The following is a 15129-nucleotide window of genomic DNA, read 5'->3' on the forward strand; positions in this document are numbered from 1 at the left end:
TCTCTCCGAAAAAAAACCGTCTGGACAACCCTCCAATCTACTTTCTGAACAATCCTCTCGAAGAAGTTCTGTCACTTAAGTTTTTGAGTCTCACTATCTGCCATGATCTTTCTTGGGAAAAACCACCTTCCAAGCTGGCCTCCAAAGCCAGTCACCGACTGGGCATCCTCCATTGTGCGAAGTCCTTCCTTGGCACTACTGAGCTTCTCGCCACATACAAAGCTTTCATCCGCCTTCCTGGAGGTGGGGTTGCTATCTTTATCAAAAACTCTCTTCCTCACTCGCCCTGCACAGCACTCTCTCCACCTCACCCCAGGAATACCTCTGGCTACGGCTTCCCCTTCGCTCCCACCTCTTGTTCATATGTGTGTTGTACCGTCCACCAAACAGTGATGACTCCATCTACATCTCGCTGTCTGATAATATGGACCAACTTCTGTCTACTCATCCTAACTCTCTCTTCCTCATATGTGGTGATTTCAATTGTCACCATGCCAGTTGGCTGGGTGTGGGTACCTCTCTCACCAGCCATGGCTCCTCAGCAAAGGACTTCTGCGACTCACTGGGACTGACACAATCTGTCAATTTCCTGACCCGGATCTCAGTCAACGGTGCATCTTCTCTTCTGGACTTGGTTATGACTAACTTCCCTGAAAATGTCTGCTGCTCTTCTTCTGCTCCAATCGGCTCATCTGATCATGTGCTTGTTAAAGTGGACATCTCTCTGACCATTCTCAGGGAGCCTCCTCAGCGTCGACGAGTCTGGCATTTCACTCAGGCCAACTGGCACGGTCTTCAAGCAGCCATCAATCATCTGGACTGGTCTCCCATCTCTACCACCTCTGACATCAACTCATCCTGGGAATTCTTCCAAAGTAAATTGCTCTCTCTCATGCACAGATTTATCCCATCTCGTCTTCAGTTGTCATACCCTTCCTCCCATCCATGGTACATGGAATCTTGTGGTGAGGCTGTTGCCCAGAAACAACTTGCCTTCGTCTCCTGGAAAGCAAATCCAATGGAAGGAAATCTCATTTCCTTTCACAAAGCCCGAAACAAGTGTGTGTCCACCCTCAGGAGAGCCAGGAAACAATATCTCTCCGTTCTCAAGACCGAACTCTCTTATCTGTCTCCCTCTTCCAAATCCTGGTGGCGTCTGGTCAAATCTGTTTCTGGTGTTTGTTCCCCCTCCATCCCCTCCCTTACCTCAAACGGCTACACAGCTGACTCCACACGTGAAAAAGCTGAATGCCTCAACTCTGTGTTTGCCTCTAAATCTTGTGTCCCAAACCCATCCCTCTCTGTACCCACCGTACCCAGTCGTACCCAGCTGCTCCTGGACTCCGTGTCCTTTCCTCCTGACAAGGTGGAAAAGTTTCTGTCAACCCTCGACTCTGATTCTGCAACTGGACCTGACGGCATCAGCCCACGGGTCCTAAAATCCTGTTCTTCCGCTCTTTCAATCCCTCTCTCTGTACTCTTCACCCTCTCTTTTGCTCAAGGTCTACTGCCATCTGCTTGGAAATCAGCCAACATCACCGCTTTGCACAAAAAAGGTGCAAAAACAGATCCTAGCAACTACAGACCAATCAGCCTTCTCCCAATTATCAGTAAAGTCATGGAATCCATCATTGCTTCGGATATGAAATATTTCCTCTTCTCCAATGGCTTGATCTCTGATCATCAATTTGGTTTCAGACCAGGTCACTCTACTCTGGACATGCTGCTTCTGCTGTCTCAACAATGGATGGAGGTCCTCAATGCCAAACAGGAAATTAGAGCTGTCTCCCTCGACATATCACGTGCCTTCGATACGGTCTGGCACCCCGCTCTGCTCACCAAACGGTCGTCCTTTGGTATCCATGGAAATCTCCATGCATGGCTGGCGGACTTCCTCTCTCGTTGTAGTCAACATGTGGCCCTGAATGGGTTCCTCTCATCTCCTCTTCCTGTTCAGGCTGGAGTTCCCCAAGGCAGTGTTCTGGGCCCTGTGCTTTTTCTGGTCTTCATCAATGATCTTTCTGACTCTCTTGAAAATCCTCTCTATCTCTTTGCTGATGACTCCACTCTCTGCCGCTCCATTCCTCATCCCTCAGATCGGCAGTCTGCAGCCTCCTCACTCTCTGCAGACCTGGGCAAAATCACAGACTTGGCAAACAAGTGGAACATGTCTTTCAATCCTGACAAATCTCACATTCTTACGATGTCTCTCCGAAAAGACCGATTGGACAACCCTCCCATCTACTTTCTGAATAATCCTCTCCAAGAAGTTCTGTCACTCAAGCTTTTGGGTCTCACTATCTGCCATGATCTTTCCTGGGAAAACCACATTTCCAAGCTGGCTTCCAAAGCCAGTCGCCGACTGGGCATCCTCCGTCGTGCGAAGTCCTTCCTTGGCACACCTGAGCTCCTCACCACATACAAGGCTTTCATCCGCAGCTCAATGGAATACTGCTGTCCCCTCTGGGCTGGTGCTCCTGCCTCACACCTAGCTCGTCTTCACGCTGTTGAAACCAAAGCGTTCAGAATCATTGGAATCTCCCGCGATGACGCTATCTCCGAGGGCCTTTCACTTACTCACCGCAGGCAAGTTGGTGGTCTTTCCGTCTTCTACCGACTCCTCTCCGGCCTTGCTCCCCCAGCTCTCTCTGGGCTCTGTCCCCCAAATATTCCTGCAGGTCGCACAAGATCTGCCTGCAACCCTCTTATGGTTAAACTGCCAAAATCAAGACTCTCTGCTCACCTTCATTCCTTCTTTCCTCTCTTCTCCCGCCTCTGGAACAAACTCCCTCACTCTCTTCAATCCCACTCCTCCCTCCAGGTCTTTAAAACGGCTGTTCACCACCATCTCTTATCTTCCCCAATCCAAAACCTTGATCTTTTCTACCCCCGCTAATTTCACCCCAAATCCACTTTTTTGAGGTGACCTTTGTCTTCTTTCCTGGAAGTCCTTGGTGTCCTTGCGTTTTAAACCTATCCTGCCTCCCCCCAGGCCCTCTGCCCCCCACATCATCTCCCGATGTCCCTGCCCTCAAACGTTGTGTTTGTGTGCTTCCTCCCCTTCTCTCCCCATCTTGTCGACCGCTCCCATTTTTATATACTTTGTTTACTTGTTTGTTTGATATGTTTGTTTGATAAATGTTAGCTCTTTCACGAGCCTCGACTCTGTATACAAAAAAAAATCAAAAAAAAAAATCCGCAGCTCAATGGAATACTGCTCTCCCCTCTGGGCTGGTGCTCCTGCCTCACATCGAGCTCGGCTTCACGCTGTAGAAACAAAGGCTTTTAGAATCATTTGTATCTCCCGCAATAAAGCTAATTCTGAGGTCCTTTCACTCTCCCACCACAGGCAGGTTATGGAAGGCAGGGCGAGAACTTAGGCACATGGCATTGGCTATGGAGGAGTTGGCAAATAAAACAGCTAGTGGATTGGAAAAACTTACGAGAGAACTGGCAGCAACAAGAACGATGGCATTACAAAATCGTATAGCGTTAGATATGCTGTTAGCAGAAAAAGGAGGTACATGTGCAGTCATTGGTACAGATTGTTGTACGTACATACCTGATGATTCAGAAGAAATTTATAACATAGCCGATACAATCAGACAAGAGGGAGCAAGATACCACGATTATATAAAAGGGGGTGCCTTTGCATGGTTGGGAAACACATTTGGAGGGGTGGTAGCTAAGATACTCCAATATTTGTTTGTTGGTTTAGTAGTTATATTGGCAATTGTTTTAGTGGTGGCTTGCTTGAAAGCCTTAGTGACGGTGTGTTTGAATAAGGTAACCAACAACACGATGATAACACATGAAGTGACAAATGAGGAAAGAAATGTGGAACCAGAAAAGGAAGACTTTTATGGCGACATAAATACTGAGATTAAAAGATTAAATCAAGTGATGTTGCAAATGAATACAGTAGAATTAAGATAATGGCATAACGACAATGTTATGAGTTGTGTCAATTACAATATCAGTGAACTCATATCACCACGAGTGACACACTGTTAGAAAAAAAAAAGGAAAAAGAAAAGTGGAGAGGGAATTATGGTAATAATACATTATGCTTAATTTGTTGGTTTGGGAAAATTGTTGTTGGGAATTAGATATTCCTGTTTGTGATTGTAATCATATACAATTTATTTTCTTAGAGTAGTGCTAAAATACCTGCACAATTTAATTTTTGAACTATATTAACCTGAAAGCAATTGTGGATGCTATTCTTAGTTTAGTCGTAAAATACATACCTGATTGAATATTATTTGTGTGACGCATATAAATGAATATAACTTTTTGAATGTTGTAAGGGAAAACAACAAATTGTTGAATGTGAAACTGTCGGAAGATATACATGATTATGCTGATTTCATGGTAAGATGTACCCTATCTGATTCAGTGTGTGTGGAAAGCAGATTCAGATGTGACTGAGCATAAGGATAAGACGAGATCACATTTGAAAGGGGTGCTAACGGAATTGGGAAGAAGTTCGAGAAAGAAAATTTGTGGCTAAAAAATGAAGTTAAACGTGGCATACACCCTCTTTCTAAAAGAATGATGAAGACATTCTCCCGTGTAACTTGGAAGATGGATGCTTACCTTCACCAAGGAAATTTATGTGACCATTTGCCTGGATCACACTGCAACATATGAAAGAAAGGCGATCACTTACTCTTGTTCGAAGGCTTCGAACATTCATCACATCAGAAGTTGCAGGACAACGACATTTTACCTGCAACCTCTGTGAAATGCGGGGACATATGTTATTACTTCACCAACTTCCGGGGAGCCAGCATGGAGCTGCAAACCAATGGCTGTGCCTTTTCACAACAGCTGTGCGCGATTCTGCGGGCCACTCCTGGTATGGACCATGGATGACCTGAACACCATGGTCCCAACATCATTGTGGATGCATCCGGCATCCCTGTTCCACATCTTGCTGGCCAATCAACGTCACACCAATACTTGCTGCCCACTCACAATGAGGGAGGAGGCAAGTCGACTACAACTGGGTGAAGGCCTTGTTCAGGAATTACTATGGTTTACAGCAAAAAAAGTGGCAAGAATGCTACAAGGAGAGCAGGGTCAGTCTATGACTCCGCAATGTTACCACAACAGCGAAATCCTACACGAAGTAGTGCAGGAGCTATGAAGACATTAGGAGAAAATGTTTCATACCTGGATTCAAACACAAGTGATCAGCCCTTCCTTTCAAACAAAGTCAACATTTGTGTGGAGGCAAACGTTTTTGCCAGATGGTGCAGATGCTTTACAAAACTTGAAAATGAAGTGAAATTGTTGTATCTTGGTGATGGTGAAGTGTTGTTTTGAAAATATATTTGTGATGCAAATGCAATAGATTGAACAATATGGAAGGAGTCAATGACCAACGAAATGTTTTGTGATTCTTGCAGGATGACGGTGTATGCCTAAGGGAATTTGATTACCAAAGTTATGATTATTTACTTATACTTGTAATGATGTTTACTTGCAGTGATTGATTATTTACTTATACTTGTAATGATGTTTACTTGCAGTGATTGATTATTTACTGATACTTGTAATGATGTTTACTTGCAGTGATTGATTATTTACTTATACTTGTAATGATGTTTACTTGCAGTGATTGATTATTTACTTATACTTGTAATGATGTTTACTTGTAGTGATTGATTGTTTACTTATATTGATGTTTTGATTAATGGTTAATATAAACAAAAACAAAAAGATGAGGGAATTGTGGAAGTGTAACTCAGTGTAACTTATTGATTGGCACTGGTAACTCATTGATTAAGACTGGTAACGAAGCAGATAGATGATTTCGTAAATGAATGCCAAGAATGTGCACAAACATGGTAATCTCTTGTCCACCTGGTCACAGCCCCAGGCTGGAGCACCCCCCTATCGTTTGGTAAAGGGAACTCGCAGCAGGAGGGGAGCGAGCTGGTGCCAGGACTCGGTGCATGCATGACCTTGGGGCATTAGCGGAGAAGGGATTAGCGCGACAAGGCCCATAAAAACCAGAGCAAACTATGAGTCAGGAGACTTGTCACCAGAAGCTCTGACCGACGGAACGGACGAGCACTCATCATCAGACCCTCTGCACGACGGGAGTGGCGGAGGAACATCGGCCGAACGAGAAGGACCATGCGAATAGAGTTAACCTGGTCCATTGAGTTAAACGGTATTATTTGGTAATGGAATGAAGTGAATAACCAGTTAATAAACCAGACCTTTTGTAAAACCTGTTTCCGGCCATTGGCGTCTTGAGTCTCACGCACCACTTCCACTACAACCTCTATCTGAACCCTGCTGGACTTCACATGACCTCTTTCTGAACCCTGCTGGACCTACTGCGACCTCTTTCTGTACCCTGCTGGACCTCCTATGACCTCTTTCTGAACCCTGCTGAACCTCCTCTGACCTCTTTCTGAACCCTGATTGACCTCCTACGACATCTTTCTGAACCCTGCTGGACTTCACATGACCTCTATCTGAACCCTGCTGGACTTCACATGACCTCTATCTGAACCCTGCTGGACTTCACATGACCTCTTTCTGAACCCTGCTGGACCTACTGCGACCTCTTTCTGTACCCTGCTGGACCTCCTATGACCTCTTTCTGAACCCTGCTGAACCTCCTCTGACCTCTTTCTGAACCCTGCTTGACCTCCTACGACATCTTTCTGAAACCTGCTGGACTTCACATGACCGTGCCTTTTCACTGACGGTCTGCCAGTCTTCGTTGGTCGACGTTGCAGATCCCAGTGTACTTCAGGAAGCATGGGCGAGCTTTCGCAGGCAGCCGGAACAAATGACAAATTCCTCCTCCAACCATATTTGAACGTTGGGCCTGGCCAGCAGGTTCGTGAAAGACTTGAGCCCAGCTTGACCCTCGTTCCGATGGCGGTGATACCTTGGGTTTCTCTGTTCCTCAAGGAAGTAGAACTAAAAAAGCAGGTTTGGAACGGGAAGATGACGTAATCTGTTGCCAAATCCTTGACGCGAGGGTCGCGACTGTATTTTAAAGAGGTGACCAAGGTTACTCAATCGTCACCAAGGGGTGGACTACCACTCCAATGAATTCGACTTCAGGAAAATATGTTGAAGAAGCAAAGCGACCACGCGACTTCATTAAATATTGCTAAAAGTGAAGTCAAAATCAGTTTTGAGCCAGGTAGGAGTCGAACCTACAATCGTCTGATTCGTAGTCAGACACGTTATCCATTGCGCCACTGGCCCATGTGACTACTAGCTATCACTCCTACTGATATGTTTTAGTGCTGCAATAATGAGTGATCAACGGAAGGGGTCTCTGGTTGTCGCAGACGTGCACGTTCCTGAGCCACGTGCACAAAGGCCTCTGACAAGTACTCGGAATTGCAGCTGAACACAAATGAATGCACCAACTTTTCTGAACCCTGCTGGACTTCACATGACCTCTTTCTGAACCCTGCTGAACTTCACATGACCTCTATCTGAACCCTGCTGGACTTCACACGACCTCTATTTGAACCATGCTGGACTTCACATGACATATATCTGAACCCTGCTGGACTTCACATGACTCCTTTCTGAACCCTGCTGGACTTCACATGACCTCTATCTGAACCCTGCTGGACTTCACATGACCTCTTTCTGAACCCTGCTGGACCTACTGCGACCTCTTTCTGTACCCTGCTGGACCTCCTATGACCTCTTTCTGAACCCTGCTGAACCTCCTTTGACCTCTTTCTGAACCCTGATTGACCTCCTACGACATCTTTCTGAACCCTGCTGGACTTCACATGACCTCTATCTGAACCCTGCTGGACTTCACATGACCTCTATCTGAACCCTGCTGGACTTCACATGACCTCTTTCTGAACCCTGCTGGACCTACTGCGACCTCTTTCTGTACCCTGCTGGACCTCCTATGACCTCTTTCTGAACCCTGCTGAACCTCCTCTGACCTCTTTCTGAACCCTGCTTGACCTCCTACGACATCTTTCTGAACCCTGCTGGACTTCACATGACCGTGCCTTTTCACTGACGGTCTGCCAGTCTTCGTTGGTCGACGTTGCAGATCCCAGTGTACTTCAGGAAGCATGGGCGAGCTTTCGCAGGCAGCCGGAACAAATGACAAATTCCTCCTCCAACCATATTTGAACGTTGGGCCTGGCCAGCAGGTTCGTGAAAGACTTGAGCCCAGCTTGACCCTCGTTCCGATGGCGGTGATACCTTGGGTTTCTCTGTTCCTCAAGGAAGTAGAACTAAAAAAGCAGGTTTGGAACGGGAAGATGACGTAATCTGTTGCCAAATCCTTGACGCGAGGGTCGCGACTGTATTTTAAAGAGGTGACCAAGGTTACTCAATCGTCACCAAGGGGTGGACTACCACTCCAATGAATTCGACCTCAGGAAAATATGTTGAAGAAGCAAAGCGACCACGCGACTTCATTAAATATTGCTAAAAGTGAAGTCAAAATCAGTTTTGAGCCAGGTAGGAGTCGAACCTACAATCTTCTGATTCGTAGTCAGACACGTTATCCATTGCGCCACTGGCCCATGTGACTGCTAGCTATCACTCCTACTGATATGTTTTAGTGCTGCAATAATGAGTGATCAACGTAAGGGGTCTCTGGTTGTCGCAGACGTGCACGTTCCTGAGCCACGCGCACAAAGGCCTCTGACAAGTACTCGGAATTGCAGCTGAACACAAATGAATGCACCAACTTTTCTGAACCCTGCTGGACTTCACATGACATATATCTGAACCCTGCTGGACTTCACATGACTCCTTTCTGAACCCTGCTGGACTTCACATGACCTATATCTGAACCCTGCTGGACTTCACATGACCTCTTTCTGAACCCTGCTGGACCTACTGCGACCTCTTTCTGTACCCTGCTGGACCTCCTATGACCTCTTTCTGAACCCTGCTGAACCTCCTCTGACCTCTTTCTGAACCCTGATTGACCTCCTACGACATCTTTCTGAACCCTGCTGGACTTCACATGACCTCTATCTGAACCCTGCTGGACTTCACATGACCTCTATCTGAACCCTGCTGGACTTCACATGACCTCTTTCTGAACCCTGCTGGACCTACTGCGACCTCTTTCTGTACCCTGCTGGACCTCCTATGACCTCTTTCTGAACCCTGCTGAACCTCCTCTGACCTCTTTCTGAACCCTGCTTGACCTCCTACGACATCTTTCTGAAACCTGCTGGACTTCACATGACCGTGCCTTTTCACTGACGGTCTGCCAGTCTTCGTTGGTCGACGTTGCAGATCCCAGTGTACTTCAGGAAGCATGGGCGAGCTTTCGCAGGCAGCCGGAACAAATGACAAATTCCTCCTCCAACCATATTTGAACGTTGGGCCTGGCCAGCAGGTTCGTGAAAGACTTGAGCCCAGCTTGACCCTCGTTCCAATGGCGGTGATACCTTGGGTTTCTCTGTTCCTCAAGGAAGTAGAACTAAAAAAGCAGGTTTGGAACGGGAAGATGACGTAATCTGTTGCCAAATCCTTGACGCGAGGGTCGCGACTGTATTTTAAAGAGGTGACCAAGGTTACTCAATCGTCACCAAGGGGTGGACTACCACTCCAATGAATTCGACTTCAGGAAAATATGTTGAAGAAGCAAAGCGACCACGCGACTTCGTTAAATATTGCTAAAAGTGAAGTCAAAATCAGTTTTGAGCCAGGTAGGAGTCGAACCTACAATCTTCTGATTCGTAGTCAGACGCGTTATCCATTGCGCCACTGGCCCATGTGACTACTAGCTATCACTCCTACTGATATGTTTTAGTGCTGCAATAATGAGTGATCAACGTAAGGGGTCTCCGGTTGTCGCAGACGTGCACGTACCTGAGCCACGCGCACAAAGGCCTCTGACAAGTACTCGGAATTGCAGCTGAACACAAATGAATGCACCAACTTTTCTGAACCCTGCTGGACTTCACATGACCTCTTTCTGAACCCTGCTGGACCTACTGCGACCTCTTTCTGAACCCTGCTGGACTTCACATGACCTCTTTCTGAACCCTGCTGGACCTACTGCGACCTCTTTCTGAAACCTGCTGGCTTCACATGACCTCTATCTGTACCCTGCTGGACTTCACATGACCTCTATCTGAACCCTGCTGGACTTCACATGACCTCTTTCTGAACCCTGCTGGACCTACTGCGACCTCTTTCTGTACCCTGCTGGACCTCCTATGACCTCTTTCTGAACCCTGCTGAACCTCCTCTGACCTCTTTCTGAACCCTGCTTGACTTCCTACGACATCTTTCTGAACCCTGCTGGACTTCACATGACCGTGCCTTTTCACTGACGGTCTGCCAGTCTTCGTTGGTCGACGTTGCAGATCCCAGTGTACTTCAGGAAGCATGGGCGAGCTTTCGCAGGCAGCCGGAACAAATGACAAATTCCTCCTCCAACCATATTTGAACGTTGGGCCTGGCCAGCAGGTTCGTGAAAGACTTGAGCCCAGCTTGACCCTCGTTCCGATAGCGGTGATACCTTGGGTTTCTCTGTTCCTCAAGGAAGTAGAACTAAAAAAGCAGGTTTGGAACGGGAAGATGACGTAATCTGTTGCCAAATCCTTGACGCGAGGGTCGCGACTGTATTTTAAAGAGGTGACCAAGGTTACTCAATCGTCACCAAGGGGTGGACTACCACTCCAATGAATTCGACTTCAGGAAAATATGTTGAAGAAGCAAAGCGACCACGCGACTTCATTAAATATTGCTAAAAGTGAAATCAAAATCAGTTTTGAGCCAGGTAGGAGTCGAACCTACAATCTTCTGATTCGTAGTCAGACGCGTTATCCATTGCGCCACTGTCCCATGTGACTACTAGCTATCACTCCTACTGATATGTTTTAGTGCTGCAATAATGAGTGATCAACGTAAGGGGTCTCCGGTTGTCGCAGACGTGCACGTTCCTGAGCCACGCGCACAAAGGCCTCTGACAAGTACTCGGAATTGCAGCTGAACACAAATGAATGCACCAACTTTTCTGAACCCTGCTGGACTTCACATGACCTCTTTCTGAACCCTGCTGAACTTCACATGACCTCTATCTGAACCATGCTGGACTTCACATGACATATATCTGAACCCTGCTGGACTTCACATGACCTCTTTCTGAACCCTGCTGAACTTCACATGACCTCTATCTGAACCCTGCTGGACTTCACACGACCTCTATCTGAACCATGCTGGACTTCACATGACCTCTTTCTGAACCCTGCTGGACTTCACATGACCTCTTTCTGAACCCTGCTGAACTTCACATGACCTCTATCTGAACCCTGCTGGACTTCACACGACCTCTATCTGAACCATGCTGGACTTCACATGACATATATCTGAACCCTGCTGGACCTACTGCGACCTCTTTCTGTACCCTGCTGGACCTCCTATGACCTCTTTCTGAACCCTGCTGAACCTCCTCTGACCTCTTTCTGAACCATGATTGACCTCCTACGACATCTTTCTGAACCCTGCTGGACCTCCTATGACCTCTTTCTGAACCCTGCTGAACCTCCTATGACCTCTTTCTGAACCCTGCTGGACCTACTGCGACCTCTTTCTGTACCCTGCTGGACCTCCTATGACCTCTTTCTGAACCCTGCTGAACCTCCTCTGACCTCTTTCTGAACCCTGCTTGACCTCCTACGACATCTTTCTGAACCCTGCTGGACTTCACATGACCGTGCCTTTTCACTGACGGTCTGCCAGTCTTCGTTGGTCGACGTTGCAGATCCCAGTGTACTTCAGGAAGCATGGGCGAGCTTTCGCAGGCAGCCGGAACAAATGACAAATTCCTCCTCCAACCATATTTGAACGTTGGGCCTGGCCAGCAGGTTCGTGAAAGACTTGAGCCCAGCTTGACCCTCGTTCCGATGGCGGTGATACCTTGGGTTTCTCTGTTCCTCAAGGAAGTAGAACTAAAAAAGCAGGTTTGGAACGGGAAGATGACGTAATCTGTTGCCAAATCCTTGACGCGAGGGTCGCGACTGTATTTTAAAGAGGTGACCAAGGTTACTCAATCGTCACCAAGGGGTGGACTACCACTCCAATGAATTCGACTTCAGGAAAATATGTTGAAGAAGCAAAGCGACCACGCGACTTCATTAAATATTGCTAAAAGTGAAGTCAAAATCAGTTTTGAGCCAGGTAGGAGTCGAACCTACAATCGTTCTAGATTTAGTAGTCAGACGCGTTATCTATTGCGCCACTGGCCCATGTGACTACTAACTATCACTCCTACTGATATGTTTTAGTGCTGCAATAATGAGTGATCAACGTAAGGGGTCTTGGTTGTCGCAGACGTGCACGTTCCTGAGCCACGCGCACAAAGGCCTCTGACAAGTACTCGGATTTGCAGCTGAACACAAATGAATGCACCAACTTTTCTGAACCCTGCTGGACTTCACATGACATATATCTGAACCCTGCTGGACTTCACATGACTCCTTTCTGAACCCTGCTGGACTTCACATTACCTCTATCTGAACCCTGCTGGACTTCACATGACCTCTTTCTGAACCCTGCTGGACCTACTGCGACCTCTTTCTGTACCCTGCTGGACCTCCTATGACCTCTTTCTGAACCCTGCTGAACCTCCTCTGACCTCTTTCTGAACCCTGATTGACCTCCTACGACATCTTTCTGAACCCTGCTGGACTTCACATGACCTCTATCTGAACCCTGCTGGACTTCACATGACCTCTATCTGAACCCTGCTGGACTTCACATGACCTCTTTCTGAACCCTGCTGGACCTACTGCGACCCCTTTCTGTACCCTGCTGGACTTCCTATGACCTCTTTCTCAACCCTGCTGAACCTCCTCTGACCTCTTTCTCAACCCTGCTTGACCTCCTACGACATCTTTCTGAACCCTGCTGGACTTCACATGACCGTGCCTTTTCACTGACGGTCTGCCAGTCTTCGTTGGTCGACGTTGCAGATCCCAGTGTACTTCAGGAAGCATGGGCGAGCTTTCACAGGCAGCCGGAACAAATGACAAATTCCTCCTCCAACCATATTTGAACGTTGGGCCTGGCCAGCAGGTTCGTGAAAGACTTGAGCCCAGCTTGACCCTCGTTCCGATGGCGGTGATACCTTGGGTTTCTCTGTTCCTCAAGGAAGTAGAACTAAAAAAGCGGGTTTGGAACGGGAAGATGACGTAATCTGTTGCCAAATCCTTGACGCGAGGGTCGCGACTGTATTTTAAAGAGGTGACCAAGGTTACTCAATCGTCACCAAGGGGTGGACTATCACTCCAATGAATTCGACTTCAGGAAAATATGTTGAAGAAGCAAAGCGACCACGCGACTTCATTAAATATTGCTAAAGGTGAAGTCAAAATCAGTTTTGAGCCAGGTAGGAGTCGCACCTACAATCTTCTGATTCGTAGTCAGACGCGTTATGCATTGCGCCACTGGCCCATGTGACTACTAGCTATCACTCCTACTGATATGTTTTAGTGCTGCAATAATGAGTGATCAACGTAAGGGGTCTTGGTTGTCGCAGACGTGCACGTTCCTGAGCCACGCGCACAAAGGCCTCTGACAAGTACTCGGATTTGCAGCTGAAAACAAATGAATGCACCAACTTTTCTGAACCCTGCTGGACTTCACATGACATATATCTGAACCCTGCTGGACTTCACATGACTCCTTTCTGAACCCTGCTGGACTTCACATGACCTCTATATGAACCCTGCTGGACTTCACATGACCTCTTTCTGAACCCTGCTGGACCTACTGCGACCTCTTTCTGTACCCTGCTGGACCTCCTATGACCTCTTTCTGAACCCTGCTGAACCTCCTCTGACCTCTTTCTGAACCCTGATTGACCTCCTACGACATCTTTCTGAACCCTGCTGGACTTCACATGACCTCTATCTGAACCCTGCTGGACTTCACATGACCTCTATCTGAACCCTGCTGGACTTCACATGACCTCTTTCTGAACCCTGCTGGACCTACTGCGACCCCTTTCTGTACCCTGCTGGACTTCCTATGACCTCTTTCTCAACCCTGCTGAACCTCCTCTGACCTCTTTCTCAACCCTGCTTGACCTCCTACGACATCTTTCTGAACCCTGCTGGACTTCACATGACCGTGCCTTTTCACTGACGGTCTGCCAGTCTTCGTTGGTCGACGTTGCAGATCCCAGTGTACTTCAGGAAGCATGGGCGAGCTTTCGCAGGCAGCCGGAACAAATGACAAATTCCTCCTCCAACCATATTTGAACGTTGGGCCTGGCCAGCAGGTTCGTGAAAGACTTGAGCCCAGCTTGACCCTCGTTCCGATGGCGGTGATACCTTGGGTTTCTCTGTTCCTCAAGGAAGTAGAACTAAAAAAGCAGGTTTGGAACGGGAAGATGACGTAATCTGTTGCCAAATCCTTGACGCGAGGGTCGCGACTGTATTTTAAAGAGGTGACCAAGGTTACTCAATCGTCACCAAGGGGTGGACTACCACTCCAATGAATTCGACTTCAGGAAAATATGTTGAAGAAGCAAAGCGACCACGCGACTTCATTAAATATTGCTAAAGGTGAAGTCAAAATCAGTTTTGAGCCAGGTAGGAGTCGCACCTACAATCTTCTGATTCGTAGTCAGACGCGTCATGCATTGCGCCACTGGCCCATGTGACTACTAGCTATTACTCCTACTGATATGTTTTAGTGCTGCAATAATGAGTGATCAACGTAAGGGGTCTCCGGTTGTCGCAGACGTGCACGTTCCTGAGCCACGCGCACAAAGGCCTCTGACAAGTACTCGGAATTGCAGCTGAACACAAATGAATGCACCAACTTTTCTGAACCCTGCTGGACTTCACATGACCTCTATCTGAACCCTGCTGGACTTCACACGACCTCTATCTGAACCATGCTGGACTTCACATGACATATATCTGAACCCTGCTGGACCTACTGCGACCTCTTTCTGTACCCTGCTGGACCTCCTATGACCTCTTTCTGAACCCTGCTGAACCTCCTCTGACCTCTTTCTGAACCCTGATTGACCTCCTACGACATCTTTCTGAACCCTGCTGGACTTCACATGACCTCTATCTGAACCCTGCTGGACTTCACATGACCTCTATCTGAACCCTGCTGGACTTC

General features: G+C 47.5%; 1 non-coding gene across 1 annotated transcript; it reads right to left on the reverse strand.

The window, feature by feature from the left end:
* Nucleotides 1-9681: 9681 nt before the first annotated feature.
* On the reverse strand, nucleotides 9682-9754 carry TRNAR-ACG (transfer RNA arginine (anticodon ACG)). The gene has a single exon. It is a non-coding gene; the product is annotated as a tRNA-Arg (tRNA).
* Nucleotides 9755-15129: the final 5375 nt, after the last annotated feature.

This window comes from Myxine glutinosa, chromosome 9 (genome assembly GCF_964187855.1).
Source record: "Myxine glutinosa chromosome 9, kmMyxGlut1.1, whole genome shotgun sequence".
In the NCBI taxonomy this organism is placed as follows: domain Eukaryota; kingdom Metazoa; phylum Chordata; class Myxini; order Myxiniformes; family Myxinidae; genus Myxine; species Myxine glutinosa.